This window comes from Oryctolagus cuniculus, chromosome 17 (genome assembly GCF_051225735.1).
Source record: "Oryctolagus cuniculus isolate XC-2025 breed Fujian yellow rabbit chromosome 17, ASM5122573v1, whole genome shotgun sequence".
In the NCBI taxonomy this organism is placed as follows: Eukaryota; Metazoa; Chordata; class Mammalia; order Lagomorpha; family Leporidae; genus Oryctolagus; species Oryctolagus cuniculus.
In genome coordinates, this window is record NC_142883.1 from 12,837,554 (window position 1) to 12,854,508 (window position 16,955).

At 53.3% G+C, this 16,955-nt stretch overlaps 1 protein-coding gene across 3 annotated transcripts in view; it reads left to right on the forward strand.

Moving 5' to 3' along the window:
- PRKCA (protein kinase C alpha) overlaps window positions 1–16,955 on the forward strand; it is a 429,630-nt gene that overhangs the window by 384,901 nt on the left and 27,774 nt on the right.

A 16,955-nucleotide genomic window follows, 5' to 3' on the forward strand; every position in this document is an offset into this window, starting at 1 on the left:
GTGTGTTTGCGAGCAGAATGGTCCCGGATCCAAACCCTGCAGCAGTGGCCATGGGGCTCTGCCTTTGTGACAGTACACACCAAGGGTTTTTTTTTTTTTTTTTTTTTTTTTCCTACTTTGTGATGCTTCCTACATGCTGGTGATAGAACAGGTCGTGTCACCTGGGTTGCTGGGTAGCCAGCTCTCTGTCCACAACCAGCCCTGAGGATGCAACAGTTTTTTTTTCCAGTTGTGCTGGGAAGCAAAAGTGGCCACAGCGGGTGGCCGAGTTTTCTCCACCAGCCGTGGGCAGCAGGTCTCGCATTCAGTCAACACTTTGTCCCATACATTATCTGGGAGGCAGTGAGGAAGACACGCCCAAGAGCCAGACAACGTGAGCTGTGCCCCTAACTGTTATTTACAGACTGTGGGAGCTCGGGGGTGAGTTCCTTAACCCCACTGAGCCCCCATTTCTGCCCTGGCAAGTTGGGGCTCATGACAGCCTCCATGTAGACTCGCTTTGAGGACTCCAGTGTCTCAGGTGAGATTCCGCGCCTGGCCTGACCCTGGGTAGCAGTCAGTATTCCAGAAGGGGGAGCTGGTGTTTACGCCCTTGGGAAGGTCCGTTTCTGCCTGGAAACTGAGCGTTCACTTAGAAATTTGAATTCGGAATTACAGAAGCAGAGGTGATACGTTACTTGATGGGGTTCCCAAAGCGCTCTCGCATTAGCATCTCCTGGCATAGCTGTCCTGTTTCTCAGACATAGAGACAGAGAGGGGACGGGACCAGTCCCTCCCGATGTGGGCTCGGTTCTGAGGCCTGCCTGCACCCAACAGGCGCTGAGCGGGCTGAGACAATGATCCTTGCGGGCTCCGTGTGACAGCCCGCCAGATAACACAGAAGCCCGGGGACACGCTGGGGATGGCAGCGTTTCCAGGGGTCAAGGTGGCTTTGAACTTCATCTCCTTTAAGACCAGGGCTCCAAAGATCAAGCAGCTTCTTGTGTTCAGCAAGGAGAAGCTTCCCGTATCATTGAGTTTTGTCAGCCTGCATGCTCCTGGCCTTTGTCCTTTTTGGTTGGCAACACTGGGTGGAGAGTCTCCTGTCAGCACAGCAACAAAGGAGCCCAGATTTGCCAGCCTGAAACAGAAGTGGAAACGCAGGGGCAACACAGACTCATCTTCTCACAGTCCAGGAACCCAGAATCGCTCTCAGGGCTGGTTCTTCCTGGAAGCTTTCGGGCAGGGGGTGTCGGAGGGGGACCATCTCCTGGCCTTTTCCAGCCTCTAGCAGGGGTGGAGAACCTTCTTCTTTCTGCCCAGGGCCATCTGAAGGTTTATAGCATCATTTGGGCCATGTACAGTTACCAACTGAAAAAATCAGCCCGCTAAAGAGTTGTGGAGTTTTGAGTCCCACCTGCAGTGGCCTTGGCGGGGCCAGACCGAGTGATTTCGTGGACCTCACAGGGCCCGCAGGCCGAGCGTCCCCCACCGCTGCCGGGGCTGCCCACGTTCTCGGCTCTTGAGACCACATGCAGCCTCCAGTCTCTGACCTTCCTGTGAGGTCCCCATGATGCTCTGGGTCCATGCAGTGACCCAGGAATCATCTGTCCCGATGTCCTTGCTGCAACCTCTCTCCTGCCACGTCACAGCAGTGTTCTGGATGTAGGGCTGTGCACATCTTTAGCGGGGAGTGACATTAGTCAGCCTGTCCCACTGGTGGTGCTGGCATTCTGTGCAGGCCACTCTCCCCATCTTCCTCCAACAGCCACGGGTAACCACACTTGTCACATACCTCCATAACTTTGGGCCTCTTTGTGCACAGAGAATAATAAGCTCTCATTCTACGTAAACTCTCCTCTCTAACGTCCTCATGCCTCTCCATAGAGCCGCTGCACATGCCATAATAAAGGGTGCGACTTCTGTGTATTGAGTGCCTACTGTGTGCCAGGCCCCAGGTACGTTTAGCCCTCATCACAAACCCATGCTCCAGGTGAGATGACCAAGGCAGTAAATACCCGTGTAGGACCACGACGCTAACAAATAGACTTTGGCTTCAACCCCAGCTCAGGCCGTCTTCAGACCTCCTACCGCGCCCTACAACCTGACCCGTCCGAGCGCTTCCACCATTGCGTGCGCCTACTGTGCCGGGCCCCAGTGCCGCTGGGAATACAGCACGTCAGGGAGGGGCCATGCAGCTTAGAAGAGGTGACGCTCGTGCAAACAGGCAGGACCCAAGAGCTGTGTTTAGATCCCAGTTGAATTTCATAGAAAAATAAAACAAACCACGGCGCTGCGGGGAACTCAATCAATAATCACTTCTGCTTGTTTCGCCTTCTGCTGGCGTTCCCCGGAGCATTCAGGAATTTGGCGTTCGTGGCCACAGAGACAGCAGATGGGTTCAAGGCTCCAGAGCTGGCTCGGAGGTTAAAGTCATCCTGTCCTCTGTGCAAATCTTCTCGTCAGGCAGAGGCAGGGTAATTATCGTAGCTGGCATTTTCCTTGATAGACAGCGCAGAGGCTTGAGTGTTTATGGTTATTTGTTCAAAAAACCTTGAAATCAATTAACACTCTGGCATCTCCTTAACCTGCACAGACAGGCGGAGACGGGCACCGTGACCCACGCGTGTGAGCGGGTGCCCACGGAGGAGGCACAGGGCAGCGGGGGCGTCCCAAAGCAGAGACAGAGGCCTCTGCTTTGGCAGGGAGAGGACTCCCCAGGTCCTTGAGCGGAGAAGGCCGAATGAGGAAGCTTCTTCCGGTTTCGCTCCCCCCTGCGAGTCAGTTACTCGGAGGCAGGAGGGGCCGGCCCGGGTCAGCATCAGACCCCACACTTTCCCAGCACGAGAGGCGGCAGGAGGGGCCTCTGATCCTGGAAGTGTCCTACGCCCCTCTGCTTGTTTAAGTGGGGCCAGGGATAGGGCAGACCACGCACCGGGCCGGCTGCTCTGGGCGCGTCCTCTGATGGGTCACGGTTCACACCTGAGCAGTCACGCACACCAGCCGGCACCAGGCCAGGTGAGAGTGTTGCATCATCTGCAGGCTCTTGGGAGAAGGAGCAGTCAAACTGAGCACTTGGCTAGGAGCCCACCGGGACTGGAATCAGGGACTGGGAGTCGTGTCCAGCTGTTAATCCCGGCACACTCGGGGATAACCAGGGATGAGGCAGTAGTCGGAAGCCGCTGCCCAGCCCAGGGCACTGGTCAGTTGGCACTGGCATTGCTGCAGGCCTAGGGGTGTCCGGCCAGAAGGGGAGCCCCGAAGAAGGACCTGCCAGGTGGGCTTTGGTGCTGGAGCTGGTTTAGAATGGTGATTGCAACCCAGGAGACAGGAGACGTGGGTACAGAGATGTGGTCAGGACATAGCACTCTTGGCGGCGACAGCCCCTCTTCCTGGCTAAAATCCTGGGGGTGCGGTTGCCCACCTTGTAGCCAGCTGCCTGTCAGCAGAGGGACAGAGGCCTGTGTGGGTGAGGATCAGGTACGATCACGGAGCTGGAGACGGGTCCTGGGTGTGGCTCCTGGGTCCCAGCCCTGCAGGAATGCCAGCCCAGCGATGCCTGTGACAGCACCCAGATGTCTGCATCCCACGTGACATCTCCTAATTGTGCTAGGTGGGCTCTAACCCAACAGGGAGAGTGATAAGGACTGCAGGGGAGGTTTCCGCAATGGGCCATCAGCTGGGACCTCCCTTCTGGATGGGTCCAGGATCCCCCGTTCAGGGCAGATGGGAGCAGAGGGACCAAGAGATTCCTGGAAGGGAGGAGAACTGGAGAGCTGTTGGTGTGGGACCCTGAGGAAGGCAGATGCCGTGGGACAGAGGTCGGGGAGGTGTGACAAGGAACTGGCCACCAGGAGCCCGTGGTCCCTGAAAGAGCAGTGTCTGTGACAATGAGCCTGGACTTGACAGCCCCAGCAGGCAGGGCGGGCGCTCGAGGGCTTTGAATAAGGGTAGGGGTGGGGGCAGTGAGAGGGGCAGGAGGCAGCCTGGGAGCAGAGCTGGGGATATTGCTGGGACCCCAGATTCCACAAGGGCCCTGAGACGCTTGGCCCTCTGCTTCCTTGTCTGTCCCCCTCCCCCACTCTGCCCCGTCTCAGCTCTGCTCCCACCCACCCCGATCCCCAGCACACCTGGGCGGCTTCCCTGCCACTCCCCAAACTTCCCACACGCCCACCTTACCTGGGCTGTGCTGCCTCCCATCCCCCCCTTCCCTGTGCCCTGCCCTGAGTGCCCAGGTGGCTCCCTGATTCGCTTCCTTCAAGTCTTCATCTGGATGTCAGCTTGTGCAGGTCCCCAGGCCTGGCAGGCAGGACACCTGCGGCAGTGGGAGACGAAGACCAGAGAACCCAAAGGGTCAGGAACTCCAGCGTCCAGTTACTGGGCCGTGATAGGTGTGGCACTGAAGGCACAGGACATGGTGCCATGGGGCCATGTGGACTGAAGCCAGCCAGTGAGCCAGGGGCCCCCAGTGTGTGTGTGTGTGTGTGTGTGTGAAGGTTGATGGGGCATCACCCCAGGCACCCCAGAGCTAGTGCTGTCCCCAGGGGAAAGGGCTGTGTCGAGGGATGGGGGATCCAAAAGTCTGATGAGAGAATAACTGTGTTCTGCCCACCCAGGCAGTCAGGCGGTAAATTAGTACTTGCCAAACTGCCAAGGAAGGGGGTGTAAAGGAGAGCAGGCACCAGCCAGGGCCCCTCCGAGAGGAGCCGGGTGCAGGCAGGCACCAAGCACGGCACGTGGTTGAAGACAGAGAGCGATAAACCCAGGCGGCTTGCTCTCCATCAAGGGCTGGTTCCCCTCCGCATGGGGTCAGCGTCCAGGGGCTACAGCACCACAGGCCAGCCAGGGCCGGGCTTTCCTTTGGGGTCTTCCGGAAGCTGTGTGCTTCTCCCCATTTCTTTTCGAGAGTTCTTGTCTCATGGTGTTTCTCTGGCCTCGGAGCTCGGTCAGCCCAACCCCATTCTCTGCGGTGTTGGGGCTTGTGGGACAGCTGATTTCCTCCTTGCAGCTCCCCCTGCAGAAGGAGCCGGCCCCTGGGGGACCTGCAGCCCCCCTCTGACTGCCAGCTCTCTCTTGCACCTTGTTCCCTTTATTTTGTATTTTGTTCAATCTTTTTTTTTTTTTGACAGGCAGAGTGGACAGTGAGAGAGAGAGACAAAGAGAAAGGTCTTCCTTTTGCCGTTGGTTCACCCTCCAATGGCCGCCGTGGCTGGCGCATTGCGCTGATCCGAAGCCAGGAGCCAGGTGCATCTCCGGGTCTCCCATGGGGTGCAGGGCCCAAGTACTTGGGCCATCCTCCACTGCACTCCTTGGCCACAGCAGAGAACTGGCCTGGAAGAGGGGCAACCGGGACAGAATCTGGCGCCCCGACCGGGACTAGAACCCGGTGTGCCGGCGCCGCAAGGCAGAGGATTAGCCTATTGAGCCATGGCGCCGGCCTTTTGTTCAATCTTTAAGTCGCTTCTGGGTCCTGGATGCTGGAGCTGCGGCACAGAGAGGTGCTCTCAATTTCCCCTCTGCCCCAGCTCAAGGCAGACTTGGAATCCAGTTCCAGCACTGACAGCTTCCCCCGGGGGCTGCAGATCCAGGCTTAGGCGCACACGGGCCAGGGAGCTGCTGGCTCAGGCCCGTTAGGTTTTCTCAGAGCCCCAGTAACACTCTGATCCATTTTTATTCCCCGTGTTCTGTGACTTGCATTAATTGACCGCTCGTTTAGGGCTTTTTTTTTTTTTTAATCCTGCAAAAATAGGTCAGAGATTTCTGGGCTTCATCTCCTCTCTTACTTATAAATTGCCTGGGCAACGGCAGGGAGGAGGTGGGTATATTAAGGAAGATGACATTTGTTCACTTCCGGGTTTGCGCCACTCCCTCCTGTCTGCTGCAGTAGTCCTCAGAGCTAAACGGCGTTATCCCTTGGAGAGGAATGGCCCCCTGCCAGAGCTCACGGATAGCCAGTATAGGGCCGGGACCCTGGTCCACCAGCCTCAGAGCCATCAGCCGCCGGTTGCCCCTTGCTCTGTTGCCAAAGAGCCGCCAGGCTGCCGTCTCCCGGTTCTGGGAGTCTCGTGATGCCACTGTCGTGTTCCCTTACCTGTTCCTGACTCGCCTTCCTGTCTTTCCACTTGAGAAGCTTCTCGTTGGGGTTCTGATGCACACTTAGCATCTCCATGAGGCCGCTGGGGTGCCACAGAGGAGGCCTGCTGCAAGGGTCCCCAAGGTGGGTGCAGAGCTCCGAGCCCTGCCCAAGCAGCACCAGCCGCCTCCAGAGAGACCCAAGACCAGGGCAGCGGTGGTTGAGTCGAGAGGCTGGAGGCTCAGTGACAATGGTCGTGATTCCCAGCTAAGTCTCCCCTGCTGCCTCTGACCATGGCATCACTAACTCTGCCTGTAGCTCCACTCTTTTAAGAGCTTTGGGGTGAAATCCATAAAATGAGGGTGATCATAGTACCTCAGTCACAGCACATCCAGGAGGGTTGAGTTTTGTCTGTAATGAACTCAGCCTGCCCTAGAGGGAGCTCTCCATCAATTTTGCCCTGTTTTGGGTAATTTTAATTGATAAATTTGAAAGGCATAGTGTCAGAGGGAGAGGGGGAGAGGGGTTCTTCTGTCTGCTGGTTCATTCCCGACGTGGCCCCAACTGCTGGGGCTGGGTCAGGCTGAAGCCAGGAGCCTGGAACTCCATCTGGATCTCCACATGCATGGCAGGAGCCAAGCACATGAGCTATCGTTCATTGCTTTCCCAGGCACATAAGCAGTAAACTGAACCAGAAGCGAAGCAGCCAGGACTGGAACTGGCCTTCCAATATAGAATGTCAGCATTGCAGGTAGCGGCTTAACCTCCTGCACCACAACGCTGACCCCTCTGCTTTTGTTTGGATTCTCTGTTGTTGTGCAATGACTCCAACACACCATGTTAACAGCAGGCACAGCACCTGGCTATTGTGGGGACACTGGCTGCCAGGGTTCTGCTTGGGGCTGGGATAGTCAGGATGCCCTCTGGCTGTTGGCCCGGCACCGTGGGCTCAGCTCTGCAGGACCTTTCCTTCCATGCAGTCACTCACCCGTCACTCCGTGGTTTATCCCCATCTTCTAGACACAGCCGCTGGCTACTCAGAGGGCAAAGCTAAAGCCAAACGACTCCTGGGACCACACCCGGAACTTCACGATGTTGCTTCCCAGGACCTAGGCAACAGGGCTCCCTTTCTTTGCTCAGGGCTAGTTAGGAAATATTTTAGGCTGATCCTAAACCAAAATTTTAGATTTTTGCCAAGTGGCAAAAATGAGCAACTGTTGTTGTCAAAACACTAAAATGAGGGGATGGCAAAAAGTTGGTGCAAAATCGGATTAAGAATTAAGTTTATTTTGGTGCAAAGAAATTTTGAAATTCAAAATCAAAAAAATTTTGTGAAAACTGTGTGTTATGAAAAATCTATGCACAGATCTCAATTTTTTGGCAGTAAAATGAATTTATGTTTTAATTCCATCTTCCATGAACTTTTTGAAGTATACTCGTGTAGTCTTTTTTTATATTTTTCATTTTGCATTTACAAGTATGAAACCCATGCTTGGCTCACAGGCTGGCCAGAGCAGCAGGCGAGCTGGACTGGGCCTGCAGGCTGGAGTCTGCCGTCCCCTCAGCTTCCCTTGGAGGGACTACGGTCTGCAGGGACCCAAGGGACGTGCCCACGGGGAGTCCATGCCCAGCCCCTTCTAGACAATGATATGAGAATCCCCCAGGCTCCATGTGGGTCTCCCTCCCCAAGCCATTCTTCCAAGGGACACCACACTGCTGCTGTGTGCCCTTGTGTCCCCCTGGAGAGGCCAGCGGACGCCTCTCTGCAGAAGGCCTTTGGGTAGCGTTCTGACCCGCAGGCTGGGTGCAGAAAGCTCATCGGATATGTAGGAAGATTGAGGGGAGCCAAGTCTCCCCACGCCAAGGCTCACATATTCTTTTTGTTTGTTTGTTTTTAACTTTTATTTATGTGAAAAGCAGAGAGAGAGAGAGAGAGAGAGAGAGACAGATAGACGGACAGAGGTCTTCCATCCACTGGTTCACTCTCCAGATGCCCTCAACAGCATAGGCTGGGCCGAGATTGAAGCCAGGAGCCTGGAACGCCACCCAGGTCTCCCGCAGGGTGGCAGGGGCCCTTTGGTTAGGGCATTGTCCCAAACCGGGTTGCTGCCTTGTCACAAGTAGCCAGGGTCCCAGAGGACCCGGAGAGAGATGAGCCCCGGGAAGAATTTCACGGAGACCCAAAGCAGGAATGAGTTCTCACCGTGTGACTCGGTGCTGTGAGTGCCTCATCCCAGGACCGTGGAGGATCGAGTCCCATCCCCACCCCCATCCGACACTGGCCAGAGGACCGGGGGCGTCTCACAGCCACGTCCAAAGCCTGGCAGAGCTCTACTAAGGCTCGGGCAGAGGGAGTCCAGCCACGCAGACTTAGTAGCATGTAGGCGCCCCCTGGAGTTCTCCAGGTTCCTTCACCCTCCTGGCTCCCTCGCTCAGAGCTCAGGAGACCCCTGGACTGCAGGGGAGGGGAAGGGGGGTGGGGAGAAGAAAGGGACACAAAAGAGACGCCTACGGGTAGCATATTTAAGCTGTAGAAAAACCCAAGGTAAAGAATCTTAAAAGGAGGCAGATGGAAAAAATGCCTTCCCTATAAAGAACAGAGAGGGGCCAGCACTGTGGTGTAGTAGGCTGCACCTCCACCTGCAGCGCCGGCTTCCCATACGGGTGCCAGTTCAAATCCTGCCTGCTCCTCTGCCAATCCAGTTCCCTGCTGATTGCCTGGGCCAGCACTAGAAGATGGCCCAGGTGCTTGGGCTCCTGCACCCCACATGGGAGACCTGGAAGAAGCTCCTGGCTTCAAATGAGCCCAGCTCCAGCCATTGCAGCCACTTGGGGAGTGAACCAGCAGATGGAAGACCTCTCTCTCCATCTCTCCCTCACTGTCTGTAACTCTGCCTCTCAAATAAATAAATAAAATCTTTTTAAAAAAGAGAACAAATTGAGTGGAGTGAAAGAGCCAAACTGTGGAGAGAAGGAACCCCCCCCCCCAACATGGATTCTGTGCCCTGTGGAGTTATCCTCCCAAGATGAAGGAGAAATAATGCTCTCTCCAACAAAAATTAGGGGATTTTACTGCCAAAAACCTGTCTTGCAAGAAGCAGCAAAAGCAGTTCTTTAGAGAGAAGGAAAAATCATACCCGTCAGAAACAGATATGGAAAAGAAAGGAAAAACATCCAAGGAGGAAAAGGGGAAACGAAAATACAGTCCTTTCCCTATTCTATTTAAATCTTTATTTTCATTTGAAAAATGGGGAGAGAGAGAGAAGGAAAGATGGAGAGAGAGATCTATCCATGGTTCACCCCCAAAAATGGCTGTAACAGCCAGGGCTGGACCAGGCTAAAGCCAATCACCTGTAACTCCTGGGTCTCCCACATGGAAGGCAGGGACCCAGGTACCTGAACCCTTATGTGTTAGGAGGGAACTGGGTAGGAAGCAGAGTAACTGAGATTCGAACCATGCACTCTGATATGGGAAGCAGGCATCCATCCCAAGGGCATCTTAACCCATGCCCCTACTTCTCTTATTCTTAACTGGTCTAACAGATTAACAGTTTGTTCAGAATAATAGCAACAGTGTGTTTGTGGGTGTTTTCTTATATATAAGTAAAGTGAATGACAGCAACATTATAGGGAAGAAGAGGATGGAATTAGGATTATTTTGCTGTTATATGGCCTTCACACTATCCATGAAGTGGTGTGTCTTTTTTTAAAATGTGGCTTTGGATTAGTTATACATGTATGTTGCAAAGTCTAGGGAAACCACTAAAAAGGTAGGAAAAAAAGAAATATAACAGAGAAATGGAATTACAGAGAAAATGGAATCATGCAAAATGCTCAATTAAAACCATAAGAGGCAGAAGACGAAAATAGGAAGAAAAAGTGAGGGCGACAACCAGAAAGCAGTAAAAGATGAAGATGTGGTAGATGTTAATCCAGCTGCATCAACAGCCACTCTGAACGCCAGTGATCTAAATGTACAGTTAAAAGATTGTCAAGACCCAACTGTATGCTGTGCATCAGAAACCCACTTTTAGTTATAAAGACACACGCATTAAAAAGCAAGTGGATGGAGGAAGACACACCCCTCTGGAGAAAGCAGGAGCGGCTGTGTTAGTTTCACACAGAGCAGGCTTCAGAGCAAGGGTGGTTCCCGGGGATGAAGAGGGGTGATACGGAATAACAAAAGGTGTAGCTTTCTCTAATCCAACAGTGTAGGAATCCACGGCTGAGACTGCAAGGAGACAGGAGAATCCCCCGGGAGCTGCAGGCTTCAGTACCCCTCTGTCAGGCACACTCAGCTCCAGCAGGAGGCCACTGCTGGGCTCGACAGCATCAACCAGTGCACCCACAGACACCTGCCGATGAGTTCATCAATGACGGCCGAATATGCTGCCTCCTCCAGCTCACAGAACACTCGCCGAAGGGGACCACATCCTGGGTCATAAAACACAGCCAAGTCGAGAGAGTAGACATCACGCTGTGTCTACAAATGAGTGAGACCCAAGATCGATTACAGAAAGATCCCCGGAAGGTTCCGCAGTCCTCGAGACTGGACATCGCACTTGTAACTAACACAGAGGTCAGAGAGGACATCTCGGGAGAAATGTTACAAATGTCCAAAGTAAGGGAAAGCGAAAACAACCTATCAAATGGTAAGGGATTGCGTGAGCAGTGGTTCTTAGAAGGAAATTTATAGCATGGGATGCATATACTAAAACTGAAGGAAGACCGCACATCAGCCAAGCCTCTACCTTAGGAAACTGGGAACGGAAGAGCAAGCTAAATCCGAAGTGAGCTGAAGGCAGATGACAATTAGAGAAGTCAATGAAGTGAGAGGCAGGTGTTTCGTGTGGTGGTGACGACGCCACTCGGGGTTCCCGCATCCCTAATCAGAGTGCCTGGGTTCAGGTCCCACCTCAGCTTCCTGCAAACGCACGTCCTGGGGCTCCTCCACCCATGTGGGAGGCCCTGATGAAGTTCCTGGCACCTGGCGCCTGGCCTCAACCTGGCCCAGCCCCAGCTGTTGTCAGCATTTGGAGAGTCAATCAACACGTAGGAGCTCTCCTTTAAGTAAAATAAGCAAATAAAATAAAACTTTATGAATTGAAAATAGGAAGCCAATAGAGAACTTTAAAAAAAAAAATCGAAGTCTGCTGTTGGTGGCAGCTGGTTAAGCTGCTGCCTGAGATGCCGGCATTCCATATGAGCTCCAGATGGAGTCCTGGCTGCACAGCTTCCAGTCCAGCGCCCTCTTAATTCTCCTGGGAGAGCAGTGGAGGATGGCCCAAGGGCTTCACCTGTGCCACCCATGTAGGCGACCTGGATGGAGTTCGAGGGTCCTGGCTTTGGACTGGCGCAGCCCTGGCTGTTACAGCCATTTGGGAAGTAAATCAGCATATAGACGATCCATCTCTCTCTGCTGTCTGTCTGTCTGTCTCTCTCTCTCTCTCTAACTCTGCCTTTTTATTTATTTATTTGAAAGTCAGAGTTGCAGAGAGAGAGAGTTGTCTTCCATCCACTGGTTCACTCCCCAAATAGCTGCAATGGCCAGGGCTGGGCCAATCTGAAGCCAGGAGCCTGGAGCTTCTTCTGGGTCTCCCACATGGGTGCAGGGGCCCAAGGACTTGGGCCATCTTCCACTGCTTTCCTAGGCACATTAGCAAGGAGCTGGATTGGAAGTGGAGCAACCAGTGCCCATATGGGATGCTGGCACTGCAGGCAGCAGCCTTACCCACTATGCCACAGTGCCAGCCCCAATAAATCTTTAAAAACAAAAACACAATCAGAAAGATAGTGTGTTGAAAAGATTAATAAAAGTGATAAACCTCTAGCCAAGCTAACAAGAAAAAAGAGGGCTGGCACCATGGCTCAGTAGGCTAATCCTCTGCCTGCGGTGCCGGCACACCGGGTTCTAGTCTCGGTCGGGGTGCTGGATTCCGTCGCGGTTGCCCCTCTTCCAGGCCAGCTCTCTGCTGTGGCCCGGGAGTGCAGTGGAGGATGGCCCAAGTGCTTGGGCCCTGCACCCACATGGGAGACCAGGAGAAGCACCTGGCTCCTGGCTTCGGATCAGCGCAATGTGCCGGCCACAGTGGCCATTGGAGAGTGAACCAATGTTAAAAGGAAGACCTTTCTCTCTGTCTCTCTCTCTCACTGTCCACTCTGCCTGTCAAAAAAAATAAAAAAAAAAAGAGAGGACAGAAATTACCAAAATCTGAAGTGGAAGAGAGGCCATCACTACAGATCTCATGGCCATTGAAAGGATATTAGATACTGTGAACAATTCTGTGCCCAGAAATTTGATGAAATGGGCTAATTCCTGCAAAGACACAACCTGCCCAAACTCAACAAGAAGTTGACAACCTGAATTGGCCAATATCTATTATTACAGATATTGAACCTATCATTGATAACGTTCCAAAATGCAATGCATCATGCCCAGGTGGGCTCAGTGGTAGATTATAACAAGGAAAAAAGTACACCAATCCTCTACCATTTCTTTCAGAAGCCAAAATGTTAGGACAGCATCCTAGCGTTTTCTAATGCCAGCACTACCCTGATACCAAGACCTGACAGACATCACAAGAAAAGAAACCACAGCCCAATCCCATCATGAACACAGATGCAAAAGTCTTTACCAAAACACTAACAACTCTAGCGATGTATAAGAAGCATCAGTTCCAATTTAAGCTGGTATTAATCATTCCAAATCCTTCTTGGTAACATCTGGCCGTCTTCCGACCTTGTACTTGAGTTGTTCTGCTGTTTCTTTTCCTTTCTATTAGGATAACAGGGATAACTGGGGGAGGGAGAGAAGGCAGCTGCTACAAACAAGTTTTAAAGCACATTTGCTTGTCCTGTTATCATTCAAGAAATCATTTCCTTTTCTCTCTAGTCTGAGACAGAGCCACGATTTTTGTCTAAGTAGAAAACATGTGGTTTGGGCTCTAGGCTTTTCAAGTTTGCCGTCTTGCGGTAATATTCTTCTGTGATGCATTTTCCTCAGAGACTGCAAACATTGCAGATATCCCCCATGGGGATATCTTAGATACCACGTTTGCACGCCTTTATCCATCGTGTGTCTGTCCCCAGTGTCTGGCAGAGGGCCTGGCCCGTGGAATTACGCAGCCAGAAACAGTGGCAGGGAGGAGAGAGGGAGAAGAGCGAGGAGGAAAGTGGCTTCAAGTCTTGCTGCTCTGATAACATCCACCAAGTGGGTGGGGTTTTTCATCTCTCTCATTCACTTCTGTGTCTAGTTCTTAACATGACGTCCAGCACAGAATAAGCTTAATGGGAAATTTAAGGTCGACTGGGAACTTCCAGATGCCAACAATCATTTCAAGGTGTTTAATAAGATTTTTTTAAAAAGATTTATTTATTTATTTGAAAGTCAGAGTTGCACACAGAGAGAAGGAGAGGTCTTCCATCTGCTGGTTCACTCCCCAGTTGGCTGCAATGGCCAGAGCTGCAATGATCCAAAGCCAGGAGCTTCTTCCAGGTCTCCCACTCGGATTGGGGCCCAAGGACTTGGGCCATCTTCTACTGCTTTCCCAGGCCATAGCAGAGAGCTGGATCAGAAGTGGAGCAGCCAGGACTTGAACCGCTGCCCATATGGGATGCTGGCACTGCAGGCACAGACCAGCCCTGTTTAATAGAGATTTTTAACATTAGCTCTCATGCCAGAATGTTTCCTCTTCCCTTGATTCCATTCATTACCTTGGGTAACTTCCACCCACCTGCCCTGCCTGGGACTCAGTTACTTCTGATGTTAGACAGTATGGAATTCCATAATGTACCTATACACATTCCACTTACCTACATAAGCCCATTTTAATACACTGAATGCCAGTTAGTCGCCCCACTACCTACTTGCCAGGTGGTTGCTGCAGTCCTAATATCACGGATGAGGGAATGGAAGCTCAGAGAGGCTGTGCCACTTGTCTGAGGTCACACAGCACTTGAGTGCATTTGTGCTTGGAAGCCTCTCACCACAGTGTGTTTCCCACTTGGTATCCTGCCTTGGACACGTTGTCCCAGTGGAATTCAGCTGGGAAACATCTGGGTGAGAACTGTGGTGCTTCTTGGTTATCACACTCTGGTCTCTGGCCTGGTTCTGCAGGAAGAGGACACAGTCGGGTGACCTGAGACCTCTCTGTACGTGGCCTTGCCACCTACCAGCCTGGTGACCTGGAGCAAGCCGCTTTGCCACGCGGCACCTCGGGTTCCTTTTCAGAACCCTGAAGACAATTTTCTAAACCACCCCCACGGCCACGGCCGCTCTGAGAATTCCTGAGCCCTCTGCTGATTCTGCACCTAAGGGCTAGGCAGTGCCTGCAGGTGGGGCTTGGGTCACGTCCCCTGGTTTCTCAGGTCTGCCTTGCGCTGCATGAGGTCCCAGTGCTGGGTGCTGGCGGGGACTCGGGGTTGAGTGGGGGCAGATGGGCGGCCTTCCTAACAACAGGACCACGCTGCCTGAGTTGTGGGCCCCAGCGGCGGGAGCAGAGGAGGAGTTATGAACACAGATCCCAGCTGTCCATGTAGAACTCCCAGCAAACACTTCAGCCTGTCTTCTTTCCTCCCAAGTGGCACTGTTGGGGCACATCAGACGGTCATAAACAGAGCCTCTCCTGTGCTGTGTTCCAGCCTCGGAAATTGATGATGTCTTCCAGAACAGTCATAATTTTTGCATCAGATGTTTGTATTTTTGAAGAAAGGAGAGGATATTCTTTGTTTCCCTGAGACCGTAGAAGGACTTGAGCATGTTGGATGCACAAAAGCCGTTATTTTGTAATGTCAGCTGGGAGGGAGCCTTCTTTGGTCAGCTCACTTGGGTACGGGTGTCCCCCGGAAGGGTGGGTGAGAAGCTGTAACACGCAGTGAAGGGCGGACGGGGCCGGCGTCGGACCACAGCGGGCTGATCTGCCGTTTGCAATGCCAGCCTCCCATATCACAGCAGCAGTTCGAATCCTGGCGGCTCTGCTTCAGATCTAGCTCCCTGCTCATGTGCCTGGAAGGCAGCAGCCTTGCCAGCCAGTGGAGTTCTGGATTCTTGGCTTCTGCCTGGCCCAGCCCTGGCCATTGCAGCCATTTGGGAAATGAGCCAAGAGATGGCAGATCTCTCTTTCTGTCTCTCTCCCTCTCTCTGTCATTCTGCCTTTCAAGTAAATTAAATAAACCTTAGAAAAAAAGAAGAATGGAGAGCCATCGAGGTGCAGCCAAGAAAATGAGACCACAGCTGATGGTCTCATGACGTGAAGACAAAGGCTGAAGACCCAGAGTTGCCGGTGAGCAGGCTTCCCGGCTTCCCTACTGTGCTCCTCCTGCCGAACACGTGAGCCCCTTCTCATCAAGACCCCTTCACTGGGCCAGTGCCCACTGTGGCTGTCTGGGGAGCCACACGGAGCCCAGACCTTCAGGATAGATAAAGGGTCCAAAGTGTGGATGCCAAAGCTGGACAGGCAGGTTCAAGTGCCAGCTGTGCTGCGTACTGGCCGTGCGACCTTGGGCAAGCTGTGTGGCCTCTCATTCCCTCATCTTTGAAACAGTCTGGCAAGGGTTAACTGAGCTGCACTCCCAGGTCTGTTCTGCCCAGAGTTGGAAAGTTTCTGAAGCCCCATCCGCTCTGAGACCCTCGGAGTGTGTGGGATGGCAGAGGGCGGGGGGCTGGGTGGCCTTGGAGCGACCTCCCTGGAGCTGCTGTAGGCCTTTGGCCTGTTGAGAAATGAGAAGCTGCCCTCTGGTCCCTTTCAGGCCCTGGTCCTGTGCCCGGGGTTGGAAGGAAGCTCATTCACATCTCCCCTTCACAAGACAGGCAGCCATTTGTAGCATCCTGACATCCCCCCCGAGCAGTTGGCTCATGTAAGTTTAATAATAAGGCTCATCGTGACAAACAGCAGTGAAGCTGAATGGCACTGGCCCTGTCGGGTGTCCTTTTGAGGCCAAGTTCAACCTCCCATGTGCTGCGGGGAAGCCTGCCAGCTCCAGCCCTTCTCGCCAAGACAGCCTCTCCTTCTGTGAGCCGCTCTGTTGTGGGAAACCAAATCATTGTTGCCGTCGCTGGCCTGGAGCAGCAAGGCGGTCGGGCAGCTCTGTGCTCGGCTGCAAGCCCTCACTGGCCCACGAGCACCAGAGACGCCTGCCCCGTCCCCAGTGGAGACGGGCTCAAGAGTCTCATCATCCATTCCCTGGCCTCTTTGAACTTTGTCTTCAGCCCGAAGCTGCCTTCCCAGGCCAGTGAGAGTCGAGAACCAGAGTGGCTCAAGGAGCCTCTGGACCAGCACTGAGCAAGAGAAGAAAAATCCGCATTCCCAACCAGTCTGTAGCACCCACAGCTTAAAAAAAAAAAAAAAAAAAAAAGCTGAGGAATAGACAAAATCGGCTCCAGGAATGGCTCTTATTTAACCCGCTGTACCTAAAACAAAAGTCATCCGTGAACTGTGTTGCGATTTCGTCCTAAGTCTGCAAAGTCTGACGTACGTTTCACAGCTGGAGCGCGTGTCAGCAAGGGCGGCCACATTTCAAATGCCCAGTGCCCGCACGTGGCTGTGGGCTACACATTGGGCGGTGTAGGGCAGGGGTGATAGAGCAACATCTGAAGTGGTGCGCACCTGTCCGTGTATCTCCAGCACAGCGGTCCTTTTGCCCAGAGGTTTTGGTTGATGGGAGATAATTATTAGCAGCCGCTGGTCATCGAGGGCGTGCATGCTTTCTGCTGAAGGTGAATCTAACGGAACCTAGAAGCTGCGCCGTCTGCCCCGTACCAGACCTTTGGAAATCCCCGTTTCATTTGGCGTCACACCGCGGGGACCGATTGTGAACTTCCCCGGGAAGCGTCATCCGGTGAGATTCGGAATGCCATCCTGTCGTTCTGGTTGGAGGAGGCACTGTGGTGTCAGCGCGGCTTCGT